Source organism: Nomascus leucogenys, chromosome 8 (assembly GCF_006542625.1).
Source record: "Nomascus leucogenys isolate Asia chromosome 8, Asia_NLE_v1, whole genome shotgun sequence".
NCBI classification, from domain to species: domain Eukaryota; kingdom Metazoa; phylum Chordata; class Mammalia; order Primates; family Hylobatidae; genus Nomascus; species Nomascus leucogenys.
This window is the reverse complement of record NC_044388.1, coordinates 109614205-109633594: the sequence shown is the minus strand read 5'-3', so window position 1 is coordinate 109633594 and position 19390 is coordinate 109614205.

Here is a 19390-nt window from a genome sequence, read left to right as displayed (position 1 = left end):
CCATCTGTCAGGCAGGAAGTTACCTACACCTGTCTGGGGCCTGTTTGTGTTTCCAGACGGTGCCACCGGCTTGGGAGTGGTTGCCCAGGTCCACTGCCCATGGAAAGAGGGCGGTTATTTGTCCTAGAGTCACCCCCTGCTCGCCTCCAGGGCTGGGAGAGAGCTGGCTCCACTCCTGGGCTGGGGACAGGGTGGCCCTCTAGGCCCCTCCCCCATATGGTTGCTCTGACACCCTGGCCTGGCGGCCCCATCTGCTGCCCTCCCTGACGGCCTGGCACCCCCCAAGTCTCAGGGGCCCCTGGCCTGCCCCTTCCTCACCTGGCGTCCCTCCTGGCCTCGAAAGGCAGGCATAGAGGACAGCCAAGCTCAGCCCTTTCCTGGCCCCAGAGTCTTTGAATGCAGAGCAGGCCGCGGCCGGCACTCTCTCCCCAGCAATCAGGGCATGAGCAAGCTAAGACTCCAGCATCCAGGGCTCCAAGCCCATCCACCCAACAGGAGAGCAGGAACACGTCCTACGTGTCCCCATCATAGGGCTGAAGACACCCAACTTCTATGCCCTGACCTGGGGTTCAGGGGCAGGTATGGCGCTGCCTCTGTGCGCTTCCAGTCCACCCGAGGAGGTGCACACATGCGTGCACACACACCACACGTACACACACACATGTGCACACATGTGCACACATGTACACACTCCATACACCACATACACTCCATACACCACATGCACACCACACACAGACACACATGCACACATGTACACACTCCATACACCACACATACACACAGGCATGTGTACACATCTACACACTCCATACACCACACACACCACACACACACGCACATGCAACATGTACACACTCCATACACCACACTTACACACACGTGCACACATGTACACACTCCATACATCACACACCATACACATGCACACATATATACATTCCATACACACACCACATACACACACACGTGCACACATGTACACACTCCATACACCACACACATCACACATACACGCACATGCACACATGTACACACCCATACATCACACACCACACATACATGCAGTGCACGCATGTACACACTCCATACACCACACACCACACATACACACACATGCACACATGTACACACCCATACATCACACACCACACATACATGCACGTGCACGCATGTACACACTCCATACACCACATACACCCCACAAATACGCATATGCACACGCACGTCACACACATACTCCATAAACCACATACACACACGCACGTGCACACATGTACACACTCCATACACCACACATACACCACACATACACACACATGCACACGTACACACTCCATACATCACACATACACACATGCGTGCACACATGTACACTATACACCACACACCACACGTACCACACATGTGCACACGTGTACACACTCCATACACCACACACAGCACACATACACACATGTGCACACATGTACACACTCCATACACCACACATACACCACACATACACACACATGCACACGTACACACTCCATACATCACACATACACACATGCATGCACACATGTACACTATACACCACACACCACACTACCACACATGTGCACACTGTACACACTCCATACACCACACACACACATACACACGTGCACCATGTACACACTCCATAACACACATACACACATGCACCACACATATACACACCATACACCACACATCATGCACATGCACACATGTACACACTCCATACACCACACACACACCATGTGCGCACACGTACACACTCCACAAACCACACATACACACACGTGCACACATATACACACTCCATACAACACACAATACACACACACAAAAAACACACACACATGTGCGCACACGTACACACTCCACAAACCACACATACACACACGTGCACACATTACACACTCCATACACCACACACACCACATATACATGCACGTGCAAAAAAAAAAAAACACATGTGCACACATGTACATGCTCCATAAACCACACATACACACGTGCACATATATACACACTCCATACACCACATACACCACGCATACAGACACGCATGTGCACACACATACACACTCCATAAACTACACATACAAACACACACGTGCACACATGTACACACTTCATACACCACACACACACACGCTACAAGCACTGTGAAAAGACGGGGTGCCCTTGAACCAGCGTCTTCCCCTCTAGCCCCATGTGGAGATCACATGAGCCTCACACCAGGCATTGTAGGGGGCAGGCTCTGGGGACCCCGCAGCTGGAGAGCCCTGGACATCCCTGCAGAAGCAGGCACCTGCACGGTGGCCGCCCCACCTCCCTCCCCACCACAGCAAGCAGCCAGCACCCCCCCTTCCCGCTCCGCAGCAGCAGCAGCACATGGAAAGTTGGAGGCGGCAGGCCACTCCGAGTAGGGCGGCGGCGAGGGCCCTGCCAAGCGCGAAGGGCCACACTGGCAGGCTCCTCGCTGCAGCGATTTACGAAGGCCGTCCGGAGCCTGGCCAAGTCTGTAAGTCACGGACAATTAGGAGGCGCGCTCCAGCCCTCAGTCCCTGCCCACCACTGTAGGCTCCCGGGCTCCAGGCCCAGCCTCACCCCTCCCGACAGGGGCAGCCCCCTCCCCTACACAGGCGATCCCTCGGGGGCCCCAGGCCACAGTCCTGAGCCCACTTTGCCAATAAGGACGCCGAGGGCCAGAGACGTTAGACAGCTCGGGACAGTGGCTGCTGGGTGGGAGACGGTGCCAGGGTCTTGCCAGTTCCCCCAGCTGTGTCTCCCTCTCGTGGCCTCAGGCACCATGGCCCACTTTGACATCTTGGGGGCTCTGACCAGGGAGCCAGGTAGGGAGCACCCGGGAGGGGCCATCCTGTTCCCTTGACACACGGAATGGTCACCCCAACGCTGCAAGATAACAAGAAAGAAATCTCATGGCCTGCAGATGCAAACACCTCTGAATCCCTATGTCTGCCAGCCCCGAGGGCGTCGTGTCCCTGGAATCTGAGAAAGGGCCTCCAAGGCCACCCCAGCCAGAACTCCCTCTCCCCAGCCCTGATTGGGAGACCCAGTGACTGTGAGTCCAGTGCTTGGAAAAGTAGTTCTAGATGTCACTAGGAGTCCCCAGATAGCACTGGCCGAGAGGACTTGCTTTAGCGGTGGGGATGCTCTGGGCTGCCCAACACGCCTGGTGCCTGGGCATTTGCAACGTGGCTGGTGCAACCCAGAACCTGGATCTTTAAATGTTATCCTCATTTTAAATAATTTAAATTTGAATATTCATATGGGTCCGGCCAGGCGCGGTGGTTCATGCCTGTAATCCGAGCACTTTGGGAGGCTGAGGTGCGCGGATCACGAGGTCAGATGAAGACCATCCTGGCTAACACGGTGAAACCCCGTCTCTACTAAAAATACAAAAAAAAAAAAAAAAAAAAAAAAAAAGTCACATGGGTGGCATTGCAGATGAAATACAGGACGCCCAGTTGTGTTTCAATTTCAGATCTATAGCAGATGATCATGCAGCGTAAGCATGCCCCGTGAGCCACTGGAGAGATACTTGCGAGAGACATGCCTATACCAAAAAATGATTCATCGTGTTTTAACCCAGAGTGTTCTGTTTGATCGGGCAGCCCTGTCCATGTGGCTGGTGGTTACTGCATAGGACGGTGTATCTGCTGGACACAAAAGGGATGGGGCAGCTCTAGGACTCTTGGTGGCTGAATGGCCATGGGCTCCCACAGCTGGATCATTGCCCACTCTGGGGGGATGGCCGGGCACACACCCAGCAACAGCCTCCCTGAGCCTGGGAGTAGAAGCAGCCTGGGCCCCACCCATCCCAATGCCAGGGTCAGCCATGCCCCAGACCCACGCCCCGGCCCCGGCCTGCCCACGCCTGTGCCCCATGCTGGGGCACACACCACACCCCCTCCTGGCACACATAGCAGGAGCCCAGCTTAGGGGAGAGTGCCGCACACCGTGGGCAGCACCAACATGGAGACGTATTCTAAACACTTAACAGCAACGTAAACAAAACAGGCTATTGTAGCAGCCAACTCCACCTCCCCGCAGCTGGTGTGAGGCTGGCATGGCACGGGGCAGTGCCCCCCGCCAGGCCATCCTCTGTTTGCATAAGCGGAGGCGTTTTTGTCTAAGGGCAGTCTGCGTGCTGTGGCCTTTGTCGTGTCTGCTACTGAAATTTCCTGTCTCTGTTATTCTCTTCTCCAGTAAGAGGATCTGAAACCCAAAACTTTTATTGCCCCTTTTAAAAAGGCTTTACAGCTCCCCATCTACTTCATAGACTGGCCTGCTCTCGGGGCTGGGATTGTAGTTAGGGCAAGCACGCTGGACGCCGGGAAAGGAATTCACCCTGGTCTCAGCCGCAGGGGCTTGGCTGGGAGGAGGACGTGGGGCGGGGCGGGGGGGGAGGGGGGTTGGGGGGGCGGCAAGGGATGTTTCTGCAGAGTCGGCAGGAAGCCCCGGGGTGTAAATCTCCTTTTCCGGTGAGCTTGTTACCAAAGCTAGCTGCCTAAGGTGGTTAGAGGCAGCAGAGAGTGCGTGCAGCCCTGGGGCCCCCTGCCAGGCCACCTCTCCATGGCCAGGTGACCTTGGGGCCATTTCTGCCCATCTCTGCATCCAGATTCCCTACCTGTGAATGGAACAGCAGCCTCACCCCGTTGACCACGCGGGCCCCTTTGAGTAAATTAAGTCAGAGGCTGGCTGGCTAGAAAGGTGTCAGGGGAGTTTAAAAGGCAGAAGAGGAGGCAGGAGGCAGACGGGGCAGGTGGGGGTCAGGACCCCAGCTCTCTGTCTATGAGCTCAGGCAAGTTCCCTGCATTCTCTTGACCTTGGTTTCCCCTTTTGTAATAGTGCCTGCCTCATATGGATGTTGTTAAGATTAAATGACACATTTATTATAAAGCATCCAGCACAGTATTTTTTAAAATACCTTTTTTAATGGCAATCATTATTATTTTCATTATTATTGGTCAAGGGCAAAAAAAAATGAATCTCTTGAATTTTTTTTTTTTTTTTTTTTTGAGACTGAGTCTCACTCTGTTGCCCAGGCTGGAGTACAGTGGCGCAATCTCGGCTCCACCACAACCTCTGCCAACCGGGTTCAAGTGATTCTCCTGCCTCAGCCTCCCAAGTAGCTGGGACTACAGGTGTGTGCCACCATGTCCAGCTAATTTTTGTATTTTTAGTAAAGACGGGGTTTCACTATGTTGGCTGGTCTTGAACTCCTGACCTAATGATCCGCCAGCCTCAGCCTCCCAAAGTGCTGGGATTACAGGTGTGAGCCACCGTGCCCAACCAAATCTCTAGAATTTAACAGGGGTCTCTATCCTTACCATCACGGAGTATTCCCCACAGTTAAGGAACAAAATACCTACATTTGCCAAGGAAACAAATTGCTTCATACCAAGTGCCCAAGAATTATGGATTAAGAAAGTAAGGAAGGAAGGCTGCCTGGAAGAGGCAGGTTGGAGACTGAAACTAGAAAAGCAAAGTGGACTGAACCGTGTGAGCCTGCAAATGCCTGACTCTCGGGCCATGTCTATGATGGCTTCGTCATTCCATGGTTGTGAGTCTGGCCATGCCCCTGTGCCCTGCACCTCCCCAGACCTGCTGCACCCTTCCCGTCGGGGCGGCAAGAAAGCCACCACTGCCCACGTGGAGAGAACGGTGCCAGCAGGAGACTGTGTGTCCTTTGCTGGCTTCTGTCCCAGGACAGGGAGACAGACTGAGTCTGGGGTGTGTCTGTCCTGTGTTCATGGTCACCTGTGGCCAAAGGTGGAGGAAAAAAGTGGCTTTGCTGGGCTTTTCTCCTGCTGTCCCTCAAGAGGGAGGATTTGTGGCCAATTGAGCCCATGAGCAGGACTTGGGAGGCAGATACAGGCTGGCCTCGTGGTGTGGCCTTGCGTGTGAAAGTACTGACGGGTGACCCTTCCCCTCCAACCATCTTGGGTGAATCGTGCCCTGTGTCACATCACCAACTCTGTCCTGGGCTTGCTGTGCCGCCCCAACGCCTGACCTGAAACAGCAGAAAACAGGGGGTTCGGTCCCAGGGCCCAGTTTAAACGTCACCCCTTCCTGAGTGTCTCCATGTGCTGCACAGCTTTCCCAACCCCAAGGAGTCACATGAGTCCAGCAGACCTGGGCTCTGCCTTCTGATGGTGCACAGACTGATGGGGCAGGCAGACCCAGAACTGAGCCATCGTGGGGGGTCAGGGGAGTGAGGCGCTGGGTCAGAAAGGCTGCCCAGTGCAGGTGCTGCTGGGAGACCGAAGGAGAAGGGGCCAGTGGCCCAGGGAGAGGGAGAAAGATCTAACAGGGTTTGTCTGGGAACTGCATAAGGTGGGTGTCAGTGGGCAGGTCCTAAGGATGTGAGGGTTTTAGGTGGGGGAGCCTGACAGTGGGGTCTGGCTTCCTTGAAGAGGTGGGCAGTGGCAGAAAGAGACCAGGAAGGCTGCTGCCCATCGGGAGGGAGCCAAGTCCACCAGGCCGGAGCGTGGGGAGGAGGGAGGCGCTGGGAGAGGGAAGGTGGCATCAGCAGGGCTCGCTGGGGGCCCATCAGTCCCCCAGCTGGTTTTCCAGTGGTGCAAAGCCCAGTCATCAGTGACTGGTGGTGCCTGGGATGTGTGTCCCTCCAGCAGTTCTCAGCCACGGCCCCCAGCCTGCGGGGAGCTGCCCTGGTCTGGGAGGGGTATTGAGGCAAACTGTTGCCAGCAATCATAGATCAAAGCTTTTGGACAGCTGCCTTGTGTCTTAAAGCCGCACAGAGTCAAGGTCACCCCCAGTTGCCTAGTCATTCGTTCCCCTGCAGCCTTTGTATGATGGGGGTGGCGGGAGAGCCGTCGCTCAGGGCCTGGCCTGCATCACACAGGCCAACACCATGCCCAGCAGGCCAGGGGCGGATGTGCTCCCATGAAGCCTGGAAGCTTGGCCCAGGCTGGGAGTGTCTCGATCAGCATCGCGTTCCCGCGCTCCGCCTGGCGGGCTGTAGGCAGGCACTTAACAAATATTTGTCAAATGAATGGATGAGTGGATTTTTCCATATCTGTCTTGGCAAGGGCAGGTTTATGCCTCCCTGACGAGTCCACATGCAAAAAACAGTTAGTCAGTGACCACAGAAGACAGCCTTGACCCCACTGACCTGCACGCCGGCCGCAGGCGGGAGCAGGCCATGAGCCAGAAAGGAACTGGCTCTGGAGTACCCACCCTGGGGCTGTGTGACCTTGGGCAAGGCCCTTCAGTCCCCAAAACTTCTAGCAGTGACACCTGCTTATCCTGCCGGGGCCATCCGAGAGAACAACAGAAGTGAAAGGACCCAGCCCCACCCACCCCGCCACTGAGAACCTGGCCTGGGTTCAGTCCCACCCTGGGCCAGGAAGGCAGCAGAGGTGCACCGGCCCCTCAGGCTGATCTGCAAACTGCACCGCGTTGTCAAGCTGCCATCCTGTCTAGGGTGATAGGGACATGACCCCAAACCCTCTACCTGCACACACTGTGGAGAAGCAAAAGGGACAAGAGCTGCATCCTGCACACAGGGGAACCCCTTTAGCCAGGGGGCCCAGGCTCACCCCAGGAGGAGCCCAGAGGAGCCAGCAGACGGCCATGACCACCCCAAGCTTAGGGCCAGTGGCCGGGCCTGGCCAGGGCTTCTGCCCAATCACTCCCTTCCCTTCCGAGAAGCTGGGCCCCTTGGGCCTTCATTGGGTTTTGTTTTCCTAACAGCTCGGCTAACAGGAGCCCGCTGGCCTAGAGCCCCGGCTGGAGCCAGGCTATCGAGTAGCTGCGGCCACATCTGGAAGACGTTTGGGCAGAGTTCGGCCCCCGCACCGCAGCAGGCTGATAAGCGTCTGCTGCTGGCTTGGAGTTCCGGGAAGCTGCAGCCTCCGACCACCGGCCCTGGCTGCTGAGCCTTCCAGAGGTAGGAGAGGAGGGGCAGAGGAAACTGGGGCGTTCTCTGGCCCCTGGCCTGCCAGCCCATTCCGGAAACCACAATGGCAGAACCAAAGATGTCAGCACAGAAGGCAGCCTCAGAAGCCCCAGAGCTCCACCTGTCCCTCCTGCGACACCTGCTCTTCTATGCTGGGTCCCATGGTGCCTTCGCCCTACCAACTGTCGAGATCACTCCCATGATGGTCTTTAGGCCTGGACCAGGCTCTCGCACCTGGGACCACTTCCTCATCACCATGCATCTTAGTCATCTTGGCTTCCCCATTTCACCAACTGGAAAACCAAGGATCCACGGAGTGTCCGCATGGGTGAGACCTCGCACTGACAGACCCAGGACACGGCCCCAAGTTTGGGGTCTCCGGGTCCTGTGTGCTGTACACTGCACTCACGGCCTCCTTTGTCCTGCCCTGTTCTGCCACTGGATGGCCCAATGGAGGTCTTCACTGTGGACCATCCAAGCCCCTAGGCACCGCCTCCTGAGCTGTGAGCACGCAGGGATCTTGGCTGTTGGGCTCATCACAGTACGGTGGGACAGAATTCTAGGCAGCCAAGTGCCTGACTAATCCCACAGACAGCACCCAGCAAGTAACAAGTACATGAATCAGAAAACAAGCCACGAAGGAGGGGGAGGAGGTTGAGTCTCCCATCATTGGCTCTCACGGGGCCTGCCAGACACTGTTAGAAGTGCTTTATGTGCTTGAGCCCAGGAGTTCGAGACCAGCCTGGGTAATATAAGGAGACTCTGTCTCTACAATAATAATAATAATAATAATAATAATAATAATAATAATGATTTTAAAATACGGGCCAGGCGCAGTGGCTCACGCCTGTAATCTCAGCACACTGGAAGGCTGAGGCAAGTAGATCACCTGAGGTCAGTAGTTCGAGACCAGCCTGGCCAACATGGTGAAACCCCGTCACTACTAAAAATACAAAAATTAGCAGAGCGTGATGGCGCATGCCTGTAGTCCCAGCTAGTAGGGAGGCTGAGGCAGGAGAATCGCTTGTACCCAGAAGATGGAGGTTGCAGTGAGCTGAGATCACACCATTGCACTCCAACCTGGGCAACAAGAGCAAAACTCCGTCTCAAAAATTAATTAATTAATTATTTAATTAAAAAAATTAAGAAGTGCTTTATGGATAGCAGCTGTTAGGTCTCTCAACTGCCCTGTGAGACAGGTACCAGACTGCCCTCCTAATGTTCATGATGATGTCTTCTTCCTTACTTCGCAGATAAGGGCGATTTCAAACTATTTTATCGCCATCATCGTTATTGTTCTAACCAGTACTGAGGTCGGTCAGAAAACACAGTCTCTGAGACAGCAAGCCTTCACAGTAGCTGTCTCTCTCTATGGCCCAGCATGTGGTCAGCTTCCAAGACGGCCCCGTGTAGTCCTGCCCTTGGCCTTGTGTGTGAGTCCGTCAAGTCAAGCTTCTTGACGGTGCTGCTTAAATCTGTCATTACCAAGTATTTGCCTACTTGCTATCAACTCCTGTGAGAGGGGTGTAAAAATCTCCCACTCAGGCTGGGTGCAATGGCTAACACCTGCAATCTCAGCACTTTGGAAGCCGAGGTAGGAGGACTGCTTAAGCTCAAGAGTTCAAGACCAATCTGGGCAACATAGCGAGACCCCATCTCTACAAAAGAAATTTTAAAAATTAGCCTGATGTGGTGGTGCACACCTGTAGTTCCAGCTGCTCAGGAGACTCAAGCAGGAGGATTGCTTGAGCCCAGGAGGTCGAGGTTGCAGTGAGCTGAGATCTCGCCACTGCAATCCAGCCTGGGTGACAGAGCAAGACCCTGTCAAAAAAAAAAAGAAAAGAAAAGAGAAATCCCCCACTCTGCGAAGGACAGCCTTTAACACAAATAATGCTGGAACAAATCGATGTCCCGAGGGAACAAAGTGAACCTCAACCTTTTCTTCACACCCCACCCCCAAAATTAACTCCAAAAACCAGAAAACTTCTAGGAGAAAACATAAGAGAAAATCTTTGTGACCTTGGATTAGCCAAAGATTTCTTAAATATGACACCAAAAGTGTGATCCATCGAAGAAAAAAACTGATAAACTAGACCATCAAAACTGTAAATATTTACCCTTCAAAAGACATCATGAAGAAGCAGATGGGAGGAAACATACATAACCCTTTAAAGAGTTAGAATGTATATGCTAATTCCATTCCTTTAGTGGTAGTTCATCAAAGTCTCTAGTAAATTCGTATCTTTACCCTCCCCTTGAACATCGCAGGACCATAGAACCTTTTAATTCCAATTATTTCCCTCCTAACTTTAAGACCATTATTACCTTGTATTTTTCTTTTATCTTCATTTAAACACCACATGACATTTTTACCACCAATAATTGTTTGGATTTGCCCACATATGACAATCTCTTCGACTTTCATCTCTTCTTATACCCCAATTTTTCCATCTGGGGTTATTTTCCTTCTGGCTCAAACATATCTTTTAAAACTTCCTCAAGTGGCCAGGCATGGTAGGCTCACACCTGTAATCCCAGCACTTTGGGAGGCCGAGGTGGGTGGATTGCTTGAGCCCAGGGGTTCCAGACCAGCCCAGGCAACATATGGAGACCTGCATCTCTACAAAAAAATACAAAAATTCGCTGGGCATGGTGGTGCACACCTGCAGTCCCAGCTACTCAGGAGGCTGACGTGGGAGGATCACCCAAGTCTGAGAGTTCAAGGCTGCAGTGAGCCATGATTGCACCACTGCACTCCCATCTGGGCAACAGAGTGAGACCCTGTCTTAAAAAATAAAATTAATTTTACAAAAAATCTCCTCAAGCAAGGGTTGTTTGTGGGACACTTTCTTGATTTTTATTTGCCTATGATTGTCTTTATTTTTTTCACTGAATATTGAATTATAGGTGGGTAATCCTTTGTGTCTTTATTTTTTCCACTGGATATTGAATTCTAGGTTGACAATCATTCGCATCTTTAATTTTTTCACTGGATATTGAATTCTAGGTTGGTAATCATTTGCTCTGAGCATTCTGAAGACATCATTTCTCTGTTTCCTAACTCCCATTGTTGCTCCCGAATAGTAAGTTCTCAGTGTAACTATCTTTGAAGATAATCTATATTTTCTCTTGGGCTCTTTTATAAGACTTCTCTTGGTCTTCAGTGTTCTGTATTTTTATTCTTATGTGACTCATGTGGAATCTTTTTTCTTTGGCTTGCTTGAGAGTCATTGGGCTTCTTAAATTTGTGGGTTGCTATCTTTCATTATGTCTGAAATAGTTGCAGCCATAATCCTCTTCAAATATTGCCCCTACCCCTATTCCATCTTTCTTCATTTTCTGGAAATCCGCTTATCAATATGCTTATATTTGCACGCTAGTCCTCATGTTCTTTATATTTCCCGGTTCTTTATCTTTCAGGAGTGCAACTTTCCTAATTTATTTTGCCTTATCCTTCAGTTCATCAATTCCTTCTTTGATCATGTCTAAACTGTGGTTAAACTATCTTTTGAGTTTTTCATTTTGATTGTCATGTTTTTATTTCTAAGAGTATGTTCAGTTCTTTTTCAAGTATGCTTGTTCTTCATTAATATATTCAATCCTCTTTTATTTCTTCCATAAAACACATTTATTTTCCAGTCCTGATATTTTTAGTATCTAAATATTTGGCTGATCTGATTCTACTGCCTGTTGTTTCTGTTGACTTTCCCTCATGGTGTCTTGTTTCCTTGTATATTTAGTGATTTTTTTTTTACTCTGAACTGCTCATTTGCTGTGGAACTTTATGGAAATTTTCTGAGGCCTGAGGTAAAGGCAGAGTCCTTTAGAAAGTAATTGTATTTACTTCTGTCAAACAACTGAGGCACTTCCAATCTGAGACTCCTTTAAACTAAAATCCCTTATTTTGGATAATTGAGGAAATGTGGATTCAGGCTACATACACACATGAAGTTCAGGTTATGTCATTAATTCTTAGAGAATGCTTTTCCTCCTCCACTTGGCACCAAAGTTTGCTACAGGCAGTGTTGATGTAGTATGCAATCAGGAAATAGATTTTCTAGTCTCCCATGACAGTGAGGTGTAGCCCATGGAGTCCCACATTGAAGGAATGGTCTTCCACTAGACTGTCTTGCATGGCCAGGCTCTGTGCTTTGTTTTCTGACCTCTAGCCACAAAAGTAGTCAAAATATGATGTTCAGGTTTGCCTATGAGAATAAAAAATTTCAATTCTCCAACTTCAAAATGAAAAGATAGGCTGTTGTCTGGCCACAGCAACAAGCAAACACCAGCATTAAGTCTGTCTCAATCTAGTAGTGACCACTTTCTTTGGTCAACCAACCAGCAATAGCCCCTCTCCAATAATTAGTCTCCCTCAGTTAGAGATCAATCAATCCCTAAGCTCTCCCACTTCTGAAAGCCTCCTGTGCCTGAACTCCACTCTTCCTGAAACACTATGAAGGCCAGCAGTTTGCTTGGTTCGGGGAGTCTGAGCCTTACAATTATAGCTCTCCCATGCTTAACAAGCAATGAGTTCAGCTTTTTGTTTCAGAGATGGAGCAGTGGCCACATCTTTCCATACCTCCTAGCAAAGCCAGCTTCAGTGTCCACCTTCCTCTCTGGGTCCCATCTTTTCTCTATCCTGGCCTGAGTACTCCACGCTTGCTAGTCAGCTCAAGACAATAATCAACAACACAGGCATTTTTCATTCTATCCAGAATTTCTAGCTGCTGTTAGTGGGAGGGTTTGTGCAGGTTCTTAATTGGCCATATTGATAAGAACAGAAATCTTTGGACTTTATTTTACAGATGAGGAAACTGAGGCATGGGAACATTACATAAATCACTTAATATTATGGAGTCAGTATATCACAGATTCAAACCTTGGAAGCCAGGCTGTAAGGTCTGTGATCTGATGCTCTACCACACCCAACAAGTGAGTCAGTAATTAGTGAATCCATTCATCCATCCATCCATCCATCCATCCACCATTTATTGAGCTGCTTCTACCAGTCAGCCACAGCTTGAGGCCCTGCACATTGTATTAGTCCATTCTCACACTGCTATAAAGATACTACCTGAGACCGGGCGCAGTGGCTCACACCTGGAATCCCAGCACTTTGGGAGGCCGAGGCGGGCGGATCACGAGGTCAAGAGATTGAGACCATCCTGGCCAACACGGTGAAACCCCATCTCTACTAAAAACACAAAAATTTGCTAGGCATGGTGGCGCATGCCTGTGGTCCCAGCTACTTGGGAGGCTGAGGCAGGAGAATCGCTTGAATCCGGGAGGTGGAGGTCGCAGTGAGCCAAGATCACACCACTGCACTTCAGCTTGCTGACAGAGTGCGACTCCACCTTAAAAAAACACACACACACACACATACACACAAACAAACAAAGAAAAAACTAACTGAGACTGGGTAATTTATAAACAAAGAAGGTTTCATTGACTCGCAGTTCCACAGGGCTGGGAAGTCCTCAGGAAACTTACAGTCATGGTGGAAGGTAAACCAGACACCTTCTTCACAAGGCAGCAGGAGAAAGAGTGAGCGTCAGCAAAGGAAATGCTGCCACTTTTACAACCATCAGATCTCATGAGACTCATCCACTATCAGGAGAACAGTGTGAGGGAAACCACCCCCACAATCCAATCTTTTCCCTCCCTGGACAAACAGGGATTACAATTCAAGATGAGATTTGGGTGGGGACACAGTTCCAAACCATATCACACAGACGGCACCAAATGAGATGGGCTACTTTCCTGCCTTCATACTGCGTACATTTCAGGGAGAGCCGGCATAGGAGCACGTGGAGGATGCCTTGGAGCCCCTCGGAGTGTGCAGAGGCACCGGGAGGAACCTGCAGTCAGCACCGGCAGCAGCAGCCAAGGGGACACACACCCGCCATTTAGGCTGGGTCTCCAGGTCACGACCCCTCCACTAAGTCCCCAAGACAGATCCCATGCCCCTGGGAGGCAGCCACAGGAACGAGCTCATGGAACCCATGGGAACCCGGAGGCACAAAGAAGATTTGCAACTTTCCCAAAGTCTGTGGCCTGGATGACATTTGAACACAAACTCACAGGTTCTCCTCCCTTTGAAGACAAATGCTCCAACAAGGACTCAGGGAGGAGCTTCTGGGCCAAATACCTCTGGATTTAGGGAGGGCAAAGTTTGCAGTGGCTTCTCTCTGCCGGTAACCCTGGAGGTGATGATAAGGAAGTCACAATCTGTTTCATTGGAAGCCAGGCCCTTCCCTAACTTCACGAGCCTGAACGTAGGGCATCTCGTGGAGCTGGGCTGTAGACAAACCTTCTTAGCTCCTGATGTCCCCCGAGGCCTTTAAGAAGTCAACACATTTCCCCAGACTGCAAGCCAAGCAGGTCTTGGCCTCTGTCCTGTTACCCTAAGGGTTACGGGTCCCCAAAAAGGCCCCCACACGGTGACGGATGATCGGCAGAGCTGCAGAGGAGGGGGCGGGTTTTCTGCACTGTGTCATTTGGGGAACAGCTGGGCACAGCTGTGTCCTGAAGACACTGCCCCAGCCCCGCTGGGAACACAGGGTCAGACGCCATTCCCAGCATGGGCCCCACACCAGAGGCCAGACCAGGGGACAGCGTGTCCTGGGGCTCGGTTGGCCCCGTCCCAGCCTGACAAAGCAGCCTCCCCCAACTCCAGCCCAAGCCAGAGGACTATGCAAGCTTTTTCTCTTAGCTCTTCTCAAGCTGGGTGCTGCCTGTCCAGCAGGGGCAGGGTGCTGGTGTTCTCCCAGCGTGGCAGGGGTCCAGCTGGATAGGGCTTTGAAGCTTCTGGAGGCTGCACTGTGGCTCTCACCAACCTGCTTTGGAGCCACTTTGGGGAATCTGGGGACCCAATGAGGGCTGTCCCGGGACCCACACATGCCACCATGAGCTGAGGCTCCCCTCTGGTTAAGGAGAGCTATTCAGGGAGGCTGCTCTCCTGCCCCACGCACAGCAGGGCCCCATTTGCCTCAATCTGCAGCCCCAGCTCCAGAACCTCTTGCAGCACCAGGCATCCCCTCCTGCCACCACTGTGCCGAGCCTGGGCACCTCCCAGCAGGCTGGCCTCCCTGCCCTCCCACCTTGTCTTTCATCAGGTCTCAACTCCAGCCCCAGAATGCACATCTTCCTTCCGTGTGTGCACACACACACACAAACACACACATATGCATGCACACACATGAATGCACACACACACATGAATCCACTCACATACTTGTATGCAAGCACAGACATGAATGCACACACACAAATGCAAGCACACACATGAATGCACACACACAAATGTATGCATGCACACACACGAATGCCCACACATGCAGGAATGCATGCACACACATATACATGCACGCACAAATGCACGCATACATGCATGTATGCATGCACACACGAATGCACTCACATATGTATGCAAGCACATAAAAATGCACACACATGTATGCAAGCACACACATGAATGCACATGCACATTCAAATGCATGCACACCCGTATGCACGTGCACACATGAATGCATGCACATACATGAATGCATGCACACACAAATGCACATGCACACACACATGCACTGTTCCCTGCACCTGGACACTTTTGTGTGAGCCTCCGCTCCTTGCCTGCCGAAATCTTACCCGTCCTCCAAGACCTGTTTCAAAGTCCACCTCCTCCACAGCCCCTCACTAGCCCCTCCAAGCTGCCCTCTTCTGAGCCCTCCCTCTACTCAGCCCTCACCTTGGGGAGCATCCCACCTCCACAGGTGTGTCTCTCTCACCTGACAGAGCCCCAGGGAGCCAGGACCAGCCCCACTGACTCAGTCTCCCTTCCAGCACCTCAGCACTGCAATCAGCTGCTACCCCACCAGCGTGTGGTGGGTTGAGAGCTTTCAGATGTTTCTTATTAATTTTTATTTTTACTTTTTTTTTTTTACCCCACAAGCAACACATGGGTCAATTATGATTTTAAGTTTGTTCAAAGCAACCATCTACCTTTTTCAAATTACTCCAGTCATTCGTATATGTTGTAGAAAAATTCAAACATGCAGATAAACAAAATGAAGACCATTAAAATCATCAGAAACTGTAGATGTTTGTCTCTGTGGTCACTTACGTAGGGCTGCTGTTCTAAGTCTGTTCCACATATTGACTCATTTAATCTGCGCAATACCCCTGAGTGACAGGAGTGGGCATCATCCCATTTTGCAGCTGAGGGCACTGAAGTGCAGGGCTGTTTGGCAGCATGTCCAAGATCAAGGTCATCTGGAAAGTGACAGAGCTGGACTTGAGCCCTGGCAGCAGGCTCCAATGCCCACGATCTTGACCGCTGTGCCCTGTCCTGTGCATAATTAGGATCATACAACACTGTCTTCTGTAACCCGCCCCCCCTCCACCACCATCTTAGCATGCAGTCTCTCATGAACACCCTCCAGGCAGGATCACTGCATCATTTTTCAAGCCTGTCACATCCCAGACCTCCAGGTCAGCCCACGCTGAGACAGGGTGGACAGGAACTCCTGGGAGGGCTGCACCCTCACTCCATCACTCAGACCCCTAGAGTCCTCCCTGGACGCCTGGACGCTGCTCCACCCCCAGCCCCCAGCTGCCTGGTGAGAGTCGTGGATTTCAGCCTCCAATGGAGGAAAGGCCAAGTCAGCGACAGCTCAGCTTCTTGGAGGCCAGGGGCTGGCTCCAGGTCATCGCATCTGCATTTCAGGCCAACCAGCTTCAGGGGCAGGGTCGGGGGGCCCTGAACAGTGAGAGCGCCACCCTCAACTTGTGCAGACACTGTGGAAATATATAATCCCACAAAGCCTCCTCCTGCCTCACCCTAAGGGCCACCGTAAGTGCATGGACACAGGACAGACGAGCTAAAGCACTGGCTTGAACAGCGGACCCGGCTCTCAGCCTCGGACACCAGAGAGCCTCCCTAGCTCAGGCAAGGCTGAAAGGGAGGGTGCGCGCCCCCACCACAGAGAGGCTCCCCAGCCACTGTCTGGAGAGCTACAAGTTTTGAAATATCAGCCACCCAGAGAGAGGTGTGGGGCTGGCTCCACCCCGATCTGGGGGGTCTTCCCATGGAGCCCCTTGTTCCAAGTGCATCTGGGGGAGATTTCAAAGCCAGAGTGTCACTGACCCAAAGACCACCCGCCTGGCCATTTCAGGGCCAGACCCCCAGGAGTGGCATGCCTGACTGAGACACACTGTGTCTGGACTTTCAAAAAGAAGGAGGGAGGCAGTCTGGGGAGGAGTCCCATTTCTCAGGAAGAGCAGAAGGGCCCAGCGGGCACTCGCCTTCTGTTCTGATAGGAAAGAGTCTTGCAGAAAGGGAAGAGGAAGCAGGAGGGTTGAGCTCTGGGGGCTTCAAAGCTCAGCTCAGTGGTGGAGGCGACGGCATCCCTGATGGCATGTGAGACACAAGCATCCCTGGCTCTATCCTCACCCACAGACAGAACGTGGAACCCGGCTCGCTGGGGACGGTGCTCTGCAGTGGGGCTCTGGGGTTGTGCACACACACACAAGCTCACGCACACACACGCAAGCTCACACACACAAACACACGCACACACACAAACACACGCACACACACACACGAGCTCACATGAGCACACACCATGACACACACAAACACACACAAACAAAAACACACACACAAGCACACACACACACGAGCTCACATGAGCACACACACACGAGCTTACTTGAGCACACACACACGTGTACACACAGACTCACCAGCCCTGGGGGCCCCTGGGGCTTCTTGCTAGGTGAGGCCCATTCCACAGACAGAACGAGACAGCCCTGATTGTTGTCCCAACAGAATCCAGATGAAGAAAACACAGAAAGAGAGCCAGGCAGTGTCTGCACGCTGAGGCGCCTGCTCTGGCCCTGATGGGCGTCCACCCACAGGCGTTGATGGGCCACAGGCAACAGCCAAGAACTTGGCCCGACTCACCCCATCACCGCGGCTCCTGGGGCTCCCACCAGGGTCTACGGGAGCACACTGAGGCCGTGTTCTGCCTGGGCCAGGGCTGTCAGACCTCCATGGAAGGGTCCTGGGGAGACACAGCTGGAGGTGTCTGGAAGCTGCGTTCGTGTGGTGAGCCCATCTTTTCGACTTGGATGGTACATTCATAAGGCCCCCGCCCACACAGGACCCTGGAAAACAGAGCCGGGAGCTGGAAGGGAAAAGGCCGCACAGCCACAGCGTGAGGCCGCCAGCCTGCGGGACGCAGGGGAGGCCAGGGCTGGGTGGGTTCAAGGCCAGTTCGTGTCCCAGCCATGGGGGCGGGACACCCGGGCAAGCTTTCCAGCCCCCTCTCTGTCAACTGAGCCTGCAGGCCTGTCTGTTTCAGGACAGCAGAGCCCTGTAATCATCCTCCATGCACGAGAAGCAAACCCCACTCATCTGCAGAAGGAGCCGGGCTTCTCGGTTGATATGGGCAAGCCCCTCAGGCAGACATTCCCATTCTTCCAAGACGAAGCCGTCAAACATTTTAGGAGGCAGCAGGCACCCCATCTCCTCCTCCCCCTGAAATCCCAGATGTAATTACAATACGTGTGGCAGCCCAGGGCGACAGGACCAGCTGGAAGCCGGACCCTGGCCATGTGGACACAGGTACACGAGACACACAGTGGGCACTCACACGCAGACACCCACACGGCCCCTGCAGGCGTCGCCCACACCCAGGCCAGCACTGAGCCGCCCAGTCTGGGCTCCGCCTTGGCAGGCCCTGGGGCAGGTGCATCTGCCACCAACGGCCCCAACACCCACCCAGGGCCACCTCCCTCCCAAGTACCTGGGGCAGCCTCGGCCCGCATAACCGGATCCCCTGGCTGGCCCCACACATGTGTTTTCACTGAGCTCAGGCATCACCTCCTCCAGGAAGCAGCCTGTCCCCGCTCTCCTGTGTCTGGGTGCCTGTGCCCCTCTGCCCTGCCCTGGCTCTCCTGTGTCCTGGGGCCTGTGCCTCTCTGCCCTGCCCCAGCTCTCCTGTCTCAGTGCCTGTGCCCCTCTGCCCTGCCCTGGCCTGCCAAGGGTATGATGGTTTTCAGTTTGTCTCCCCTCTGGACCTGGGCTTCCCTCGAGGCAGGGCTGCCCCCCATCCCAGTGCCTGGTATGAAGCTGGGCCTGAGCTTCCTCAAAAAGTTTGATGCACGAGTGGACGTGGTGACAATACCCATGAAGGGCCACCCTGAGCCTGTCAGATAGGAGGTGGCGTTGCTTTGCTGAAGCATGGGAATTCGCGCAGGAGTGTGAGCACAAGCCCTGGCCCTGGACCGCCCCATTCACCCAAGGCGCTGCTGGTCCTTCAGGCTCGACAACACGACGTCTGCGGGCTCCCAGGAACTGCAAGTGAGCAAAGTGTCTGGGAGCCGCGACCCCAGGACAGCAGCTGAGCAACAAGGGGGCCCCCAGCAGGCCAG